We start from the raw sequence: 20,793 nt of genomic DNA, 5'->3' as shown, positions 1-20,793 counted from the left end.
TGTGGCTCTACGTTGAACCCTCTCCAGCTCCAGGGCATCCTTTTTATGGACCGGTGCCCAGCAGTTATTTGTTATTAAAAGTGTGGGTTTTTTCGGTGTCACTTTGTATAATTTGCCATAGCAGCGGTGCTAATTGACGGTGCTCATTACTAAGCGCTGGCCTAAGTGTTTGCCCTTTTTGGGAAAATTTACACTAACACCAATACTATTAACTTGGTACCCACCACCACCAGGGGTGCCGGGTACAAACCAGTACCTGACCTGGTCAGGTAGTGGGGCGGCTGCAGGCTGTTATTGTTGCGCTGGAATAATCCCCTAACAGTGGGCTATCCCTGCTCAGTAATGGCAGGCTACAGCTGTTTTTTTTGTATCAGGCTGATTTGGACAATTGGAGGGGCCCCACGTTTTTTTGGCCAGAAATTTAAAAAAATCATCTGGGTTTCCCCTAATTAATTAATGGGGACCACACATCCTCTTTTTCTTAATTTTTGTCCAAAAAAAGGGGAAAAAATTACGTGGGGTTCCCCTTAATAGGGGGACACCCACACTTTTTTCATATTTTGGCCAAAAATGGGGCAAATAAGGACGTGGGATCCCCCTTATTAATAAGGGGAAACCCACATTCTTTTTTTTCATATATTGGCAAAAGGTGGACTAAAATACTGCGACATGATGCATATATATATAGCCGCATCTGAGGTTACACGAGGCGGCTACTCCACGCCCCGGTAGCCACTTTACCCCTCCTACTCACCAACTTCGGCGCGCAGCTGCTTGTGGATGCGCGCCCTCCACAAGCAGCTGCGCGCCGAAGTTGGTGAGTAGGAGGGGTAAAGTGGCTACCGGGGCGTGGAGTAGCCGCCTCGTGTAACCTCAGCTGCGGCTACTCCACGCCCCAGTAGCCACATAATAAAATTACCATAAAAGTTACTAAAGAAGTGCGGGGACGTGAGGATTAGCCCTTAAAAGGGCTATCCTCACTTCCCATTGATCCACCTACCACCCGATCTACCTTTATAGGTAGATTTGTGGTGGTAGGTTCCCTTTAATTTAAAACATGTTATACAATAAAATGTGCATATGCTCTGAATACATAAATAGATACATATGATATGAACAAGCATAAATATCATGTTGAGTGTCATTACATAAGTGAAAATAAAGTGCAATATTTGGCTAAGGAAAGGTTAAAATTACCCAGCAAGCTATGCAGTTGGCCCATCGGCATCTGAGGAATGACACCGCGCGTGCGCCAAAATTCGGCGCATGCGCAGTACATCTCAGTGACTGCCGGGCGGCCATATTGGATTAGGGCCGCGAAACTAAGAAAAAATCATGCTTATGGATATGTGTGTGACAACGAATGGGTAAGTATGAGTGGTAGTAGTGTGGAAAAAGGTGCCCAGCGTATGACAGGCGCAACTTTGAAATTACATATGCCCCATCTGCGGTAACGCTGGTACATTGGTGTGGATAATGCCACATGCTGTCTCCATGGCAACCAAAGAGCCTATCAGAGGGCTCTATACCGATGCAGGTGGTCACTGTGGACTCGGCTTTAGCCTGTCACCCGTATAGCGGTAAGACCTGCGTCCAGAAACATGTGCATATAGCACTGGAGTGAAAGTGCCAGGGGGATAAAGCTGCGATACAATCACATCCCTAATAGTGGCAATGTTCACACTACTGGGGATGGAACATATATTATGGTCACATCCTCTCATGGTGAACAATGACGCCACCCTTCTGGCCATAAATAGTGTGAACACAGGACAGTATAAGGAGACATAAGGAGACATAATTATCACTCTAATGTATAATCTTGAAGTTGTTGTCACCACACTTATCCCAAATATTAGAAAAAATTGAGTTTTAATATCTAGATAAACACAGAATAACAAGAATAGAGGCCAGATAGTGAGGAAAAAAAGGTTTTTCTTCCACTTGGAGGGTTGTCATTCGGCTTGCTGAATATTCTCTATTCGGTTTCAGATATTGAAAGACGATGTTAGATCTAGAAAAAAGAGACGAATATCAACAGTCATGCAAAAAATCTCCTATCTAGAAACAGTTGGGGATCAATATGATAGTTCCAGACACCAAGAGCAAGAATTGTGGCCTGACCCTCACAAAACATTACCTAGGTTGAACTCAACGTTTGACCCGTTGAGTTTTAAAGTGTTTAATCTAGATATCCATTTTAATTCCATTTTTCTCAAGATCTTCTCTCTGTTCCCTCCACGTCTGAGGGGAGGTACATGGTCTATCAACACAAATTTCAGCTGGCTTTCAGTGTGTTCTTTCTCCGTGAAGTGCCTTGAGACTGGGAGATCTAATTTCTTCTTCCTAATCGTATACCTATGTTGTGTAAAGCGAGTTTTAAACTTCCATGTCGTCTCCCCAATGTACGCTAGGCCACATGGGCATGTAAGCATATAAATAACATAACTGGTGTTGCAGTCAAGGTAATGTTTAATCTTATATTCTGTGTTTTTATACGTAAATGTCTCGCCTTTGATCATATGGGGACAGTTCATGCAGGATCTACAGGGAAAGCACCCTGTGCGTGTTTTACCCCATAGTCCTGACTAGGTGCGTGTTTTGAGAGGACCTACATCTGCTTTCACCAATACATATTTAATATTTCTGGCTCATCTATAGGAGATAAGGTGGGGGGGTTCTAATTCTGGGAGGTGAATATCTATATTCCGCAAGATGGACCAGTGTTTTTTTACTACATTGTTTATTTCTTGACTCAAATCATTGAAAGTCGTGACAAATGGGATTCGTCTGTCCATGTCCTTCCGTTTTTTAGTACACAATAAATCTTGTCTGTTCATGTTGTCTACCTGAACTCTATTTTTATGAATGATTTTCTTGGGATATCCCCCTTTTTCAAATTTTTTCTCCATGTAATTAAGATCTCTATTGAGTTTTTGTGTATCACTGGAAATTCTTTTTACGCGTAACAATTGACTGAGGGGTAATGAGCGAAACATGGGTCTTGGATGACAGCTTTCATATCTTAGAATGTTGTTTTTGTCTGTGGGTTTGGTACATAGTGAGGTCCTTAACCCCTTAACGCTCTGCGCCGTAGCTCTACGGCGCAGAGGTATAAGGAGTGTATGAAGTGGGTTCACGGGCTGAGTCTTCTTCATACAAAGGTGGGAGTTTTTACATTTTGCAGAAAACCCCCACCGCTAATAACCGCGGTCGGTGCTTGCACCGATCGCGGCTATTAACACTGTCATTGCCGCCGGCAAATGAATGTGCCATATGTAAAACACAATTAATATATGTACATTAGATTGTTCCATGGCGGCGATCAGTTGCCATGGTAGCCTCGGGTCTTCTTTTGACACGAGGCTACATGGCTTCTGGAGATTCGTTACAATGTGCCAGTGGCTCATTGTAATGAATGACCTGCAAAAATGCCATATATTGCAATACAGACGTATTGCAGTATATGGTAGGAGCGATCTGACCATCTAGGGTTAATGTACTAAGAAATAGTGGGAAAAAAATAAAAAAAATTAATAAAATATTAAAAATTCAAATCACCCCCCTTTCCCTGGAACTGATATAAAACATAATAAACAGTAAAAATCACAAACATATTAGGTATCGCCGTGTCCCAAAATGCCTGATCTATCAAAATATAAAACCGGTTACGGCCGGCGGTGACCTCCGAGGCGTCCAAATGTCCAAAATGCGACTTTTACACCTTTTTACATCACATAAAAAATGAAATAAAAAATGATCAAAATGTCGCACAGACCTCAAATGACAACTCACACATCTCCGTGCGCCAAAGTATGAAAAAGTTATTAGCGTCAGAAGATGGCAACATTTTTTTTTTCTTTTTTGTACACATTCGTTTAATTTTTGAAAATTAAACACAATAAAACCTATATAAATTTGGACCAAAGAATAAAGCTGAGGTGTTATTTTGAGTGCACAGCCAAAGTCGAAAAAACTGAGCCCACAAGAACGTGTTTTTTTTTTTCAATTTTTCCACATTTGGAATTTTTTTTCAGCTTCGCAGTACAAGGCATGTTAAAATAAATAACATTACGGGAAAGTAAAATTTGTTACGCACAAAATAAGCCCTCACACAGGTCTGTACACGTAAAAATGAAAAAGTTATGGATTTTTGAAGTTGGCGAGCGAGAAATGAGCGGAAAAACCCTGCGTCCTTAAGGGGTTAATCCTTCATCTGTCATTTCTACTGTCACATCTAGAAATTGTATGTTCTCTTTGGATTTAACCAACGTGAACTTAATGTCCTGGTCTATTGTATTTAGGTACCTGTGGAAGTCATCCAGTTGTTTCTCTGAGCCTGTCCAAATGAGGAAGGTATCATCTATGTATCGCCACCACCTCCGTACATGTTGGAAGTGGTGGGACACATAGATGAACCTCTCCTCCCGGTCAGCCATCACAATGCTGGCGTAGGTGGGGGCCACATTGGCCCCCATCGCCACTCCTCTCAACTGCACATAAAAGTCACTACCAAATAGGAAATAGTTGTTAAAGAGTATAAGTTTTAACAGTTCCAGCGCTAAATGTCGCTCTTTTGGATGATACTCTGATCCCTCAAGTTTCCTCTCGATGGCTTGTAATCCCCTATGGTGATCTATGGATCTGTAGAGGGATACTACATCAAATGAGACCAACCACGGTGAATTATATGTCCCTGTGTCAGTGGTGTTCAGTTTGGTCAAAAAATCCGAAGTATCTCGGATATAGGAGTCACTGGATCTCAGCCAAGTATCTCGGCAAGTCCATGACGACGACAGCACCACCCTTATCAGCGGGTTTAATTGTGATGTCACCGTCATGGGCAAGCCGAAACAGGGCAGAGATTTCATCAGCAGTCATATTAGGGTGTCCTAACCGCCCCGTATAATTATTGTTTAACTCAGTAATGTCCCTATGAACGGCATTTTTGAATGTCTCAATCACAACATTTTCTACCTGTGGCATGTATGTGCTTTTTTTGTACAAGGCACATTGTTTAGGATCGAGCGCCCTGGTGGAATCAGGCGTTCTTTCCACACTCTTAGCAAACATATATTTAAGCTTTAAGGTACGATACAGTCGACATAAGTCCAATTCTATCTGGAACCAATCTGGCTGTGAACATGGGCTAAATGACAAGCCTTTAGATAACACTGACAATTCTATAGGGGAAAGAGTTTTACTGGAAATATTTACCACAATGCTCTCTTTTTCGTGGTTGTCGTCGACCTCTGGATAGTCCCCTTGTGTCGTAGGGTTCGGGTGTTTTCGCCATTTGAAATGTCGTCTGCCTCCCCGCCTTGTGCGTTTTCCCTTATTGGGGTCTGTGTGGAGTCTAAAAAAACAGGGGTATCAGTAGATGTTGTCGCGCCATCCGGATCCTTGGATGTTCGTTGTGTTGCTTTAGTGGGTTTTTTGGGGGATTTGTGTCTTTTCTTATTTCCCAGGTCTTTGATGGGCATCTCGTTCCCTCGTCCTGAAAGTCCTTGCCAGTTGTAGACATGACCAGACCGGTAATCTTCCTCGTCACGGAGCCATTTCTGTCTTTTTATCTGTTCCAATTCGTTTCTCAATTGTGCTGTAGATTTTTTGCATGTGTCAAACAAATGAGTTTGGTCATCTGCTGGAAGTGTCTCCTTTAAGGCCATTTCAGTGGCTGAAATCACCAATCAATGCACCAGCGTTATCGCATTGCACACCAATGCACCAGCGTTACCGCAGACGGGGCATATATAATTTCAAAGTTGCGCCTGTCATACGCTGGGCACCTTTTTCCACACTACTACCAGTCATACTTACCCATTCGTTGTCACACACATATCCATAAGCATGATTTTTTCTTAGTTTCGCGGCCCTAATCCAATATGGCCGCCTGGCCGTCACTGAGATGTACTGCGCATGCGCCAAATTTTTTTGTGTGCGCATGCGCAATAGACCGTCAATACTCGGTGGCCACTTGGTGTATTTCCGTACCCGCGCCGACAATTTAGCCTAACGCGCATCACCTGCACACTGCCGGGGATCATATTTAAGGTGAGCTGAGCACACTCCTGGCTATTCACCCCTGAGGAAGTCGTCTCGTACGACGATACGCGTGGGTAGCCTTCCGCCGTTGTCCACCCTCCCACCTGTATGCCATCACAACAGGATTTGTATACGACACTTAGTGTCACTTATACATCATTTTTTCATTGGGCTTAGCCCCGAGTGCCAGCTTTTTCACAACTAGCATTGTACCATTATCAGGTTTTCACTTGTACTTCGTCATTTTTGGCTGTTTCGGGGCTTAATATCTTTGATACTTCTTTGTTATATGGTGATTACTGGTCCTGTTGGTTACTGAAGATAGGCTTTATTGCATACCTGCTAACCTTGAGTGTTTGGATATCACTATTAGTGATTGGACTTCGGCGGTACGGTTGACACATACCAGGGTCACCGTTATGTTGTATTTGTACATTATGTCTTTTAAATGATTTTAAATGTCTTTAGATTGGTTTGTCTTGTTTGAAAACTTTAATAAACTTTGACGTCTTTTTGTACTATACTTACCTATTAGCCATTTTTCGTGCATTTCTGTTCCTTTGCATATTTCATTGCGCCGAATTTTGGCGCACGCGCAGTGTCATTCCTCAGATGCCGATGGGCCAATATACCAATAGTGAGGCTTCCACGCCAGAGGAGTAACTGCATAGCTTGCTGGATAATTTTAACCTTTCCTTAGCCAAATATTGCACTTTATTTTCACTTATGTAACGACACTCAACATATTTATGCTTGTTCATATCATATGTATCTATTTATGTATTCAGAGCATATGCACATTTTATTGTATAACATGTTTTATATTAAGATGAGTATATTTACAATTTTTTTATAGAATGCACTGGCACTTTAATGACACACGCTCTATGCATATTTGCACATTGTGTTTCCTATTTATACCCCAAGTGTAAAATTGTAAAATTGTAAAATTGCTTGAGAAAGGTGTATGACACCGAAATGTCGCCACTTGTTCCAATAAAAATCACCTTCATTTGACTTGAATCCTGGAGTGCTGCCTGCCATTTCCATTTCATATACAAGTAAGGACCTGGCCAAGATCCTTGGGGGGCTCTGCACCCCTCCTTTCAAGGAGTTGTTTCCACTGTGCGGACTTGAATTTTCCATGTTTATATATATATATATATATATATATATATATACACTCCTCCCCCCTGCAGTATATGGCCACCCAGCCAGCCCCCCCAGTCTATAGTCAACCAGTCCCCCAGTATACAGCCAGCCTCCCTGTGTTTAACCAGCCAGCCCTCCCCGTGTATAGCCAGCCAGCCAGCCCCCCCCAGTATACAGCCAACCCCCATGTAGTATAGAGCCTAGCCAGCCCCCGTGTATACAGCCTGCCCAGCCCCCGTGTATACAGCCTGCCCAGCCCCCGTGTATACAGCCTGCCCAGCCCCCGTGTATACAGCCTAGCCAGCCCCCATATATACAGCCTGCCCAGCCCCCGTGTATACAGCCTAGCCTGCCCCCGTGTTTACAGTCTAGCCATCCCCCGTGTATACAGCCTAGCCAGCCCCCGTGTATACAGCCAGCCCAGCCCCCGTGTATACAGCCTGCCCAGCCCCTGTGTATACAGCCTGCCCAGCCCCCGTGTATACAGCCTAGCCAGCCCCGTGTATACAGCCTGCCCAGCCCCCGTGTATACAGCCTAGCCAGCCTAGCCAGCCCCCGTGTATACAGCCTGCCCAGCCCCCATATATACAGCCTGCCCCCGTGTATACAGCCTAGCCAGCCCCTGTGTATACAGCCTGCCCAGCCTCCGTGTATACAGCCTGCCCAGCCCCCGTGTATACAGCCTAGCCAGCCCCCGTGTATACAGCCAGCCCAGCCCCCGTGTATACAGCCTGCCCAGCCCCTGTGTATACAGCCTGCCCAGCCCCCGTGTATACAGCCTAGCCAGCCCCGTGTATACAGCCTGCCCAGCCCCCGTGTATACAGCCTAGCCAGCCTAGCCAGCCCCCGTGTATACAGCCTGCCCAGCCCCCATATATACAGCCTGCCCCCGTGTATACAGCCTAGCCAGCCCCTGTGTATACAGCCTGCCCAGCCCCCGTGTATACAGCCTGCCCAGCCCCCGTGTATACAGCCTAGCCAGCCCCCGTGTATACAGCCTGCCAGTTGGAAAAAAACAAACCATGAACTCATCTTTCCTGGCGTTCCCCCGAAGCTCCGGTGCTTCATCCACTCCATCCCGCGGTGACAGCTCTGTGAGCGCTGGCGGCTCACAGACTGTGACGTCAGCGCGGCGTCATGGTCTGTGCGACGCCGGCACACACGGAGATGTTACCGCGGGACGGAGCGGCCCCAGACTGAGCGGCCCACTGAGAAAAATCCCGGTGGGTAATATGGCCAGTCTGCCCCTGCATGAGGGGAAAAAACATCTTCGTTCCCACGAATCAGCATAAACTTTGGCTTCGTGACGAATCAAATTTTTCCTGAGATTCTAACCGAGGTTAGAATCATTAGAATCGATTCGTCCATCTCTAGTGGTAGACATATATATGAAGTACAACTTCTCAAAAGCAAATAAATTCAAGTCCCCCATGGTACATTCACTCTGGCCCAGGGGCGTTCCTAGGGTGGTAAAAGATTCGGGGAACAGGCCCCAATGCATGTGTATTGCACTTTCAGTAATGCCCCGTCTGTACATAACCCCCTCACAGGTGGTTGTGCCAATAACAAGGTTACTTCTGGTATATACAGCTACAGAGAAGAAAGGAGAAATCCCCATCATCACCTCTTATGTTCCTCATTGTTCCTACATCTTTGTTCCCTGGCAGTGTTATCCTGCTGCTGCCCCTAACAATCTCCCCAAATACTGTAAGGCTGCGTTAAACACGTTTGTCTTGCATTTAAACAAAACCAGGTGCGTGTTACCCATCACTGTATTACTAGAAACGCAAATGAGATCAAACCGAGGCCTGTCCTAGTGACATGTGTGAACATGCTCCAAGAAATGTCCCCCACACAGCCCCCCCCCAGTAAGTAATGTGACCACACAGCCCCCCAGTAAGTAGTTTCCTCACACAGCCACCCAGTAAATAATGTGCCCCACACATCCCCCCAGAAAGTAATGTGCCCACACACAGCCCCCCAGTAATGTCCCCCACACAGCCCCCCAGTAAGTAATGTGCCCACACACCGCCCCCCCAGTAAGTAATGTCTTCACACAGCCCCCCCAGTAAGTAATGTGACCACACAGCCCTCCAGTAAGTAATGTGACCACACAGCCCCCCAGTAAGTAATGTACCCACACAGCCCCCAAGTAAGTAATGTGCCCACACAGCCCCCCAGTAAGTAGTGTCCTCACACTGCCCCCCAGTAAATAATGTGCCCCACACAGACTCCCACTAAGTAATGTACCCACACAGCCCCCAGTAAGTAATGTCCTCACACAGCGCCCAGTAACTAATGTGACCCACACACAGCCCCCCCAGTAAATAATGTACCTCACACAGCCCACCAGTAAATAATGTACCTCACACAGCCCACCAGTAAGTAATGTGCCCCACACAGACCCCCAGTAAATAATGTGCCTCACACAGTCCCCCCAGTAAATAATGTGCCCTACACAGTCCCCCCAGTAAGTAATGTGCCCGACACAGTCCCCCCAGTAAGTAATGTGCCCGACACAGTCCCCCCAGTAAGTAATGTGCCTCACACAGTCCCCCCAGTAAGTAATGTGCCTCACACAGTCCCCCCAGTAAGTAATGTGCCTCAAACAGTTCCCCCAGTAAATAATGTGCCCCACACAGTCCTCCCAGTAAACAATGTGCCCCACACAGCCCCCCCAGTAAGTAATGTGCCCCACACAGTCCCCCCAGTAAGTAATGTGTCCCACACAGTCCCCCCAGTAAGTAATGTGCCTCACACAGTCCCCCCAGTAAGTAATGTGCCTCACACAGTCCCCCCAGTAAGTAATGTGCCCCACACAGTCCCCCCAGTAAGTAATGTGCCCCACACAGTCCCCCAGTAAGTAATGTGCCCCACCCAGACCCCCAGTAAATAATGTGCCTCACACAGCCCCCCAGTAAATAATGTGCCCCACACATTCCCCCCCCCAGTAATTAATGTGCCCCACACAGTCCCCCCAGTAAATAATGTGCCCACACAGTCCCCCCAGTAAATAATGTGCCCCACACAGTCCCCCCAGTAAATAATGTGCCCCACACAGCCCCCCCAGTAAATAATGTGCCCACACAGTCCCCCCAGTAAATAATGTGCCCACACAGTCCCCCCAGTAAATGATGTGCCCCACACAGTCCCCCCAGTAAATAATCTGCCCACATTGCCCATAATGTTCTCCCCCTTCCCTAGTCCCTATGATGTTCCTCACCTCACAGATGCAGCTCTCTCTCTTTCTGTGCGCTGCTTTCCCCTGCAGGTCATGTGATCATGACATCATCACAGGTCCTTCAGCCTCTGGAACTCCCGGAGGCTAGGTCCTTGCAGGGAAAAGCAGCGCACTCGTTCTCATCAAGATCTGTGTCCGGGCAGCGGGGCAGATGATCTGCTGACCCGAGGAGATTCAGGGCACTGGCCAAAAGATCAGGGGCACGAGCCCCAGATCTTTTGACCTAGCGACGCCCGTGCTCTGGCCATTAATACCTCGTGAAACCTATTATAAATCTGATGTGCAAAATGCATGGCATAAGATGATGAATAATGATAAAACTGCAACAGTGACTTCTAAAGAAGAGTTCCTGTTCAACAAAGGGAGAAATTATGCAAGAGCGTTCCCTGTCATTTCCCTGTAAGATCATGTGTTTTCTGCCTCAAGATTTTAAATAGAGGTATAAGTTTTCATGTTTTCTTGTCTCTACCACCAGGAGGAAAGACAGTATGCAAATGAGTCTTATAGGTCATTTGCATGCAGTCCTTTATCCTGGTGGTAGATGCTCTTTAATGACAATGAGACATACTGGGGCACATTTACTTATCTGGTCCTGGGTGATCCCCAATCCGGAATGTCTGCCAGAATGCACATCTTTTGTGATTTAAGAAGATTGTGCACCCAATTTCCTGCTTGTGTTGCTTCCCCGATCAGGTCCGCCAGAGTTCACCATATTCCTCCCCATGTATTCTAGTGCATTGAGTGCGACACAAATGTGAATGTTAAATCCTGCGCTTAGTCCGAATCCATTGGATCGTCTGATGGTCTGTCCCCCGATTTCTGTCGCATGAAAGCCCACGCCGATGCGGCAAGATCCGTTTGCGTGCGAAACCTGACGAAAATGCGTCAGTGGGACCCTTAGTAAATAAGCCCCAGTGACTAGTAGTTGCTATAGAATAGTAGCTACAGCAGCTCCAACACATCTTCTGCACTTCAAGTACTTAGTCCACAATTCTAGGGAGTATCAATGGTGCTTTATGCAAATTCATACAGTTGCAGCTAATTTAAAAATAGCACTGCAAAAAAGATGTACAGCAACTGCAAGCCTGGAGTAAAGGGGAAGGGTGAAAGCTGCTCAACCTTCCCCTCTCCATAGCAATGGAAATAAGGACCAAGACACTAGCGTTAACCCCTTCAGCACGTAGCCAGTTTATAGCTTAAGGCTCAGCCCCATTTTTTGTATTCTGACATATGTTGCTTTATGTGGTTTGAACACTTTTACTTATCAAAGCGATTCAAAGCAATATAAAGGCGATTTTGAGATTGTTTTTTCATCACATGTTGTACTTCATTTTACTTCATTTTAATGATAAATTTTGGCTGATTATTTTTTTTATAAATAAAATATTTGCCATTTTCAAAATTATCTTGTTGTCAGGCAGGTAGTTTTACCACCTAAATTACTAGATGACAGATATTAGATACTGAATTGCTAAATAATATTTTCCATATGTCTGCTTTATGTTTTAGAAATTTTTAAAATGTCTAGATAATTTATGTCATGAGGCTTACAAATCCGTATTTTCAAGGAGATTTCAGAATTAACTTTTTTGGGAATCATTATTGGTTATAGTGAAATTTTAAATATATATTATATTAGAAACCCCCATTTGCAAATCTGCAAACTATCAGAAACAGATTTTAGGTAGAGTGTTAACAGTTAAGATCTTCATAGTTTGGTTCATGCAGTACTTTTTTGAGATATAAAATATTACATTTTTCCGTTAATGTTGCCATGCAAGGGCTTATTATTTGTGCGATGATATGCATTTTTCAGTGGCTATGTCTCAGGCTCCAGGGGTAGTGAACTCACTGGACCACTGCGGACGATGATCTAATCCGACACTTGGGACCGGAGTCTAAGTGGCACCCGGTTTTCACCAGAGCCCGCCGCAAAGTGGGTTGTACTTGCTGCGGCATGGTACCACCAGGTCGTTTCACAGGTGCAGCCAAGGCGAGGTACACAGACGTTAGGCAGGGGACAGGCAGGAGGTCAGGACGGGCAGCACGGGATCAGAGTCGGGGACGTAGCAACAGGTCAAGGCAGGCAGCAGAGTCAGGATGTAATTAAGGTCACAATGGGAAATCACTATAAACGCATAGGACCAGGGCCGGCGCTATGGGTAGGCAAAGTGGGCAATTGCCCATGGCCCCATGAAAGTGGAGAATCTCTTGTTTCAAATGAATCTTGAATTTTGTTTCTAGGTGCCATGGATCCAGAGATATTCAGGTTTAAAGTGAGAATATCAGGTGCCATTTTTATATATATAAAAATCACTCCCAACGGCAGTTTAACAGTTAATATCTCAGTTTTCCTGACACCTAGAAACACAAATTTAGATTCATTTAAAAGAGGAGACTCTCCTCTGTCATAGGAAGTGATGTTCTATGTGTCACAGAGCCAGAGATACAGCCCTCTGAAATGTAAACCCCCCTTAAGATTCTTAGGCTACAGGGAGAGTTTGCTGCACACAGGAGCTGCTACACCTCACAGATAATGGAAATATTTACTTTATATGTTACTACATTTTTATAAGGAATAATATCAACTAATATTCATGTTTTTAACCCTCTCCTATCCAAAACTATCTAAGAACACACTTTCTCTCTATTGCCTTTTATTTCGTCATCATTTTTTTAGCGAAAATTGACACAATTGATCCGATGAACATTCAATCCTCTTGGCCTAATGTGGCTACATATTAACACTGCAACCCAGAACATGTCCATAAAGTTATATGTAACACTAAAAACACACACATGTTCTGGAATAAAGTTTTTATTACACACCGTCCTCCATCATTTACACCTATGTTATGACGTTTTCACTCAAATTCTTATGAAGCGCAGAGGGTTCTGTTATTGTGCGGATAATACATTGGCACACATCTAAAAGTGACTTTTGTTATCTCATTAGCTTGGTTTATGGATATATAGTTATTTATTTGGGTTACCATTGTATAAGGGAGCGTATAATGATAGTGAGAATCTGTGTGATGCTCAGTGCAATTTTCTGCAAAAATTGTTTGGTGTCCCCCATGGATTTAACGTTCTCTTTGCTGCAGATTACGCAGCGCTGCACTGTGCTTGCCAGATCAGTCACTAACCCCATGGGGCTCACAATCTAATCAACCTACCAGTATGGTTTTGGAGTGTGGGAGGAAACCAGAGGACCCAGAGGAAACCCACGCAAACACTGAGAGAACATGCAAACGCTTTGCAGATGTTTACCAGCGCTGCAAGCCTGTAGGACTAAACAAGGAGCCACCGTGCTGCCCATCATTCTCCCTATCATCTATCTACTATAAAATTCACCCATATTACAGTTTGTTCTACCATACTAAAGGGTGCCTCTTACTGACTGTGACTGGTCATAAAATAGTTTTATTTTGGGGACCCACATTTAGTTTTGCCCAGGGCCCCACTTTGTCTAGAACCGGCCCTGCATGGGACATAGGAGTAAAGCTTTTTCTAAGGCTGTGAGGCACAAAGATCCGACAGGGAACACAGGAAGGGGCTGGGAATCTATCATGAAGGGCAGCTGGCCAGCACCAATTATCGTTGCGCTGGCCCTTTAAATCTAACGGGAAAGCGCACTAGGATCCACGTAGATGCCGTTGGATTATGGCGCGGTGAGTAGCGCGGTAAACACAGTGGCCCACACGGAGGTGCACAGTTGCGTCAGCGACCCGAGACAAGGTCCTGTGAAGCCCTGATAAATATCCCCCATTGTTTATAATCAGACCTACAAACAGACTGAAGGTGATCCCCCAAATCTGAAAAAAACTGGATGCTGCTATCCAAACACAGGCCCTCCCTCCTCCAAATTTTTATGGCCTGCCTAATCAAAATGATTTAGTAATATCAGGTAAGCTTGTAGCCTTAAAATCAAAAGCCAACCCAGCCAACATCCTGTTAAGCTTTGACACTGATCAACCCTGCTCTCTCTGACCCCTCTCCTCTCCCACAAAACCAGCAATCCCTCCTGATCCTACAAAATACCACCATACTGCAAACTTTGTGCTTCACAGCTCTTACATGCCTCTGAATAGGCAGCCCAAGTACCCTGGGCTGTACTGATCCGTTTGCTATCCGATTCCAGAGATCCACTTGATAGGGGTCCTCCGACTTCTGACTCAGCCAGTACGTAGTGCTTCCACTTATATGAGAGAGCTTTGTACCTGCTAATTTCCAGCAAAAAAATAATATCTATAGAAATAATGCAAAATACAAAGTTCAATTTGCCCAATAGGGTCTGCAGTCTCCTTCAAAGAGACTTTCTTTAGATGTTTCAACCTCTCCAACATAAAATGTTGCAATCTGCATTCCATTTTCAGCGTATAGAGTTCAATACCCAGAAATGCCATGACTGTAAAGGAGCCCACAGTCTTATCACTAGCCAGCGGGATTTAAAACCGCTACACCTTACACATCTGTTTTGGCGAACAGTGACACCCTCCTGTACTTACTCACCCCAGTGCATCGTAAAATAAGTATAAACCACTGAGCAATCAGGGTCTATTCCATCATTGACAGATGAACCCTTTGGATAAGACAGGTGATGAATCACCTGAGCTTGTTGGATTCCTTCTTGCGGACAATGTCAAAAGGCAACACACAAAAATTAGGCACTGGAGGAGTAAGGAGATGCCCTGCTAATCCACCGAAACTCAATTCTTTTACCAATTCCTCCAAAGAAAACCTAAGCATAACTATCAAACTATTTTAACCCCTTAACGCTCTGCGCCGTAGCTCTACGGCGCAGAGGTATAAGGGATGTATGAAGAGGGCTCACGGGCTGAGTCCTCTTCATACAAAGGTGGGGGTTTTTGCAAAATGCATAAAACCCCCACCGCTAATAACCGCGGTCGGTGCTAGCACCGATCGCGGCTATTAACCCCCCCGTTGCCGCCGGCAAAGTCGCCGGCGGCATTTAAAAGACGGCGGCGCGCGGGCGCCGCCATCTTTTTTTCGATCGCCACGCCCCCGAACGTTATCGGGGGGCGGCGATCGGTTGCCATGGTAGCCTCGTGTCTTCTTTTGACACGAGGCTATCTGGCAGCTGCAGATTCGTTACAATGAGCCAGTGGCTCATTGTAATGAATGTGCTGCAAAAATGCCATATATTGCAATACAGAAGTATTGCAGTATATGGTAGCAGCGATCTGACCATCTAGGGTTAATGTACCCTAGATGGTCTAAAAGATAGTGAAAAAAAAAATAAAAAAAAAAGTTTAAAAAATAAAAAAAATTAATAAAATATTAAAAGTTCAAATCACCCCCCTTTCCCTAGAACGGATATAAAACATAATAAACAGTAAAAATCACAAACATATTAGGTATCGCCGCGTCCCAAAATGCCCGATCTATCAAAATATAAAAACGGTTACGGCCGGCGGTGACCTCCGAGACGGGAAATGGCGCCCAAATGTCCGAAATGCGACTTTTACACCTTTTTACATAACATAAAAAATGAAATAAAAAATGATCAAAATATCGCACAGACCTCAAAATGGAAGCAATGAAAACGTTGCCTCATTTCGCAAAAAATGACACCTCACACATCTCTGTGCGCCAAAGTATGAAAAAGTTATTAGCGTCAGAAGATGGCAAAAAATTTTTTTTCTTTTTTGTACACATTCGTTTAATTTTTGAAAATGTATTAAAACACAATAAAACCTATATAAATTTGGTATCACCGCGATCGCACCGAACCAAAGAATAAAGTAGGCGTGTTATTTGGAGCGAAGAGTGAAAGTCGTAAAAACTGAGCCCACAAGAACGTGACGCACGTGACGTTTTTTTTCAATTTTTCCACATTTGGAATTTTTTTTCAGCTACGCAGTACACGGCATGTTAAAATAAATAACATCACGGGAAAGTAAAATTTGTTACGCACAAAATAAGCCCTCACACAGGTCTCTACACGGAAAAATGAAAAAGTTATGGATTTTTGAAGTTGGAGAGCGAGAAATCGGCCGAAAAACCCTGCGTCCTTAAGGGGTTAAGTTCCTTCTACAAACCCTTGCCTCTGAATGAACATTTCCACTGGGAATTTTGAAGCTCTCTCAAAACCTTACCTTAACAGCTGCCTACATCCCTTTTATTGAATTCTGTGACCTTTACACAATTCAGATTGAACTTTTCCAAGGGAAGGAGGGAGAAAAACTCCACAAGTACCCCTTTTCTCTAACCTCTGGTTTAGGCACATCCCATGTGGCCCTTCAAAACACCTCCCCTTTTCCAACTTCATCTAATTATACTGGATGTACCTCCTCGACCTTTACCCCATCACTATCACTGACGTCTGAAGGAACCGACTGTTGCCCAATGACAGCTTACCCCCAATCTGTTTTGCCCCTCTCACAGATCCAGGAGCACTAACCTGACCATCTACTGGATCGTGGAAGAAAGCTGAAGAGCCACCCCATCCCAACACACCTGTCTCCGGTACAAACTGTGGGCCCGGATTCCCATAGGCAAACAGGAGCTGACAACCCCATGCAGGCAATGGAGAAGGTGGAACTAATCCGCTACCTTCCCAGGGCCAGGGAACTCACTGTGCACAAAAGGGGTCCACACTGTGCACATTTGCCAGTCAACTTCCTAGTTGTGGTCCTGAATCTCGGTGGCTGGGAGCGCACCTTTCTCCTCACAATCTGGTGCTGGACTGCTACTCAGATCCAGCTGATGCAAAACCAGGTGCTGTTTTATTTCAAAATATGCAATTAACACCACAAAAAAGGGGAAACAAAAAGTAGAATGCATAAAATAACACTTTATAAGATCTAAAAAAATAAATCACAATAAGCTTGTATAGAAGGTATAGTCCTCAGAACTAGTCAAGGAATTTGCTTACAATTAGTATTGAACATTACCCAGAGGAATAACAGAGGACAATGGACACATACACAGGTCTATACAGACCAAAGGTGGACACCACCTTGCTTCGTCAGGGGTATAAATATGCAATTACTTTTTCGTATATAGATTTTATGCATGTAAATCATCATAGCATATGCAATGCGTAATGGGGCACATTTACCTACCCGGTCTTGTCGCCATCCCCGCTGTGCGTTGTCCGACGATCATGGACTACGACGCAATTCACTAAGATTGTGCGCTCGATACACTGCCAGGCATTTCTGTATATTTTGTCAAGTTATTGGCCAAAACAATTTTTACAATTTTGAAAAATTATTAAAGTAAACTGCAGCTAACCACATATTTTCCGAAAGCAGACACATGCCCCATTTTCAGAATTGCATTAAACAGTTTCTAGACATAGGCACCTTCATGCAATTTTGATTCAAACATTTTATTTAAAAAATCCTTAAAATTTGACTTTGATGTGTTCCAAACAGTAAATATTTACCTCAACATATCCTAAATGTAATAGATGGACATGTGTAGAGTTCACAAATGCCTCATATTGAAATGTTCACACAAATAAATCATCATAATATCACTAAAACTGAAATAACTTAACATCTGCTTTTCAGCTACAAATTATAAGACAGTCACAACCTGCAAAATATATCAATAAAGCATATTAAAAAGTAAAGGCACCAATACACAAAAAGTGTATTGAAAATGCCTTGATAACGTACGTATGCAAATTCATATATACCACAATACACAACAGCAAGAGTTTACACTTCCAAAACTGCTAAAACAAAAACTGAGACATACTTGTTTGCTATCCACAAAAGTGTTTAAAAATATATAACACACAAAATATAAAGCTCCTATTCTGTCAAAATCATTTTTTTTTCCAGAAATCACTATGTAAACAAGAATAACTTTTAAATTCATACACAACACCACCTTCATGCAACTTTGCAGCAAACAGCAATAAAATCCAAAATTACATGAAAATTCAAAAATTCCTCTAAAATATATACAAATCCAGAATACTTATATAAAGAAAACATACTTTCCTAAAAGAGCAAGATGTGCGGAGTTCATACATATCCCACATGTGTATATTCACCAAAATATTCAGCAAAGGGAACATTAAATTCACAGGGGACACCAAACAAAGTCACTTTTAGATGTGTGCCAATGTATTAGCCACACAATAACAGAACCCTCCGTGAGAACATTATAACATAGGTGCAAATAATGGAGGATGGTGTGAAATAAAAACTTTAGCTCTTAGCTATAACAAAATAGAATGGGTTAACAAAAAATATTTTATTTCTATCTCTCTCTCTTTCTCTCTCTGACCTACTGAAACATTTCTGTCACTGTCTCTGAGTGTCTCTGTGTCCGAGTTTCTCTGAAGTTTATCAGCAGTGTCTTAGAGCAGAACTATTCTAGTTGCCCATGGCAACCAATCAATGCTCAATTTTCATTTTCCCACAGCGGTTTATAAAATTACAGCTGATCTCTGATTGTTTTCCATGGGCAACTGGAACAGTTTTACCTCAGCAAACTAAATATATAAATCTCCTCCTAAAACCGATAAATCTCCCCTATCTCTCTATCTCTATCCATCTTACCTCACACGTAAGCTGTCTTATACTAATAGCGTATAGTTACCAATCACAGCTGAGAGCTCAAATTAATGAGCTATGGCAGAATAGCAACAAATCACGACTCAGCTTCTACATGCCACAGCAGGCAGCAGCAGACAATGACTTCCTTATACATTGATTAATAAGTGTATTTTGGAAATCGTGGGATTAAAATTTCGTCTCAAACCCTAGTTTATGACGTTCCTTGGGTCACAAAGAGCGTCAGTGAAAATTTGGTGATTGTAAATGCAACAGTGCAGATTTCTTTCGTGGACATACGTACGGCGGCACGGTGGCTGAGTGAGGGCGGCACGGTGGCTGAGTGAGGGCGGCACGGTGGCTGAGTGAGTAGCACTTCTGCCTTGCAGCACTGGATTCCTGGGTTCGAATCCCACCCAGGTCAACATCTGCAAAGAGTTTGTATGTTCTCTCCGTGTTTGCGTAGGTTTCCTCCAGGTACTCCAGTTTCCACCCACAATCCAAAACATACTGTTAGTTTGTTTAGATTGTGAGCCCCATTGGGGACAGGGAACGATTTGACATGCTTTGTGCAGCGCTGCGTAATCTGTGTGCGCGATACAAATAAAAGAATTATTATTATTATTACATACACTTAGCTTTATATATTAGACTAGCTGTAGCTCCCAGTGTTGCCCGGGATAGTAAATAACTGCTGTTAGCTACAACAAAATAGAATGGGTTAACAAAAAATATTTTATATGTATCTATAGACTGTCTCAGACTGTCTCTTTCAGTGACTGTCTGTCGCCAGCAGTCTCTTTTAGTGACTGTCTGTCACCGGCAGTCTCTTTTTTTAGTGACTGTCTGTCGCCGGCAGTCTAATTTCAGTGACTGTCTGTTGCCGACAATCACTTTCAGTGACTGTCTGTCACCGGCAGTCCCTTTCAGTGACTGTCTGTTGCTGTCAGTTTCATTCCAGTGACTGACTGCTGACGGCAGTCTCATTCCAATGACTGACTGCTGATGGCAGCCTCATTTCAGTGACTGTCTGTCGTCACCAATCTCATATCAGTGACTGTCGCCGCCAGTATAATTCCAGTGACTGTCGCCACCAGTCTCATTCCAGAGACTGTTGCTGGCAGTCTCTTTTCAGCGCCTGTCTGTGGGGGGATTTACCAGAGGTGTCTGAGAGCAGAACTTCTCTAGTTGCCCATGGAAACCAATCTAAGCTTGTTTCCTTTTTGCACAGCTGTTTATAAAATTATAGCTGATTTTCACCTCAGACATTTCTGAAAAGTCTCCCCCTATCTTTGTATCCCTTCTCCATCTTACCTTACACATGAGCATCTTCTATTCATTGCCTATAGTAACCAATCACAGCTCAAAGCTCATAGTAATGACCTGTGGCAGAACAGCAACCAATAAAGGCTCAGCTCCCAACTGCCACAAAATGGCTCCTGTATATGGTGGTTAATAAGTGGATTTTGGAAAGCGTGGGGTGAAAATTTCGGCTCAAAAACAAGTCTTTGACGTTCCCATAAGTCACAGAGAGTGGCTGTGCAAAATGTGGTGATTGTTAATGCGACAGTACAGATTCCTTTAGTGGACATACATACATACATATACACACACATACACTCAGCTTTATATATTAGATTATGTTTATGAAGCTGGAAAAAAAACCAATCCTATGGTGAAATTTTCGAAATGAGCTGACATTTTCATTGCTACCATTTTGAGGACTGTGTGACATTAATCAATTTTTATTACATCTTTTATGTAAAATGGTATGAAAGTAGCGTTTTAGATATTTGGGTGCTATTTTCCACGATGGGG

At 43.8% G+C, this 20,793-nt stretch overlaps 1 long non-coding RNA gene across 1 annotated transcript; it reads right to left on the bottom strand.

Annotated features, from left to right (window-relative positions):
- Positions 1-1,902: 1,902 nt before the first annotated feature.
- On the bottom strand, positions 1,903-20,356 carry LOC140116642 (uncharacterized). The gene is made up of 3 exons (XR_011852879.1): positions 20,290-20,356; positions 5,218-5,356; positions 1,903-2,014 (listed from the first exon to the last, which is right to left on the bottom strand). It is a non-coding gene; the product is annotated as an uncharacterized lncRNA (long non-coding RNA).
- Between the last annotated feature and the right edge of the window lie 437 nt (positions 20,357-20,793).

This window comes from Engystomops pustulosus, chromosome 2 (assembly GCF_040894005.1).
Source record: "Engystomops pustulosus chromosome 2, aEngPut4.maternal, whole genome shotgun sequence".
Taxonomy (NCBI): domain Eukaryota; kingdom Metazoa; phylum Chordata; class Amphibia; order Anura; family Leptodactylidae; genus Engystomops; species Engystomops pustulosus.
The sequence above is the reverse complement of the archived record's forward strand: the minus strand, read 5'-3'. Positions and strand labels throughout refer to the sequence as shown.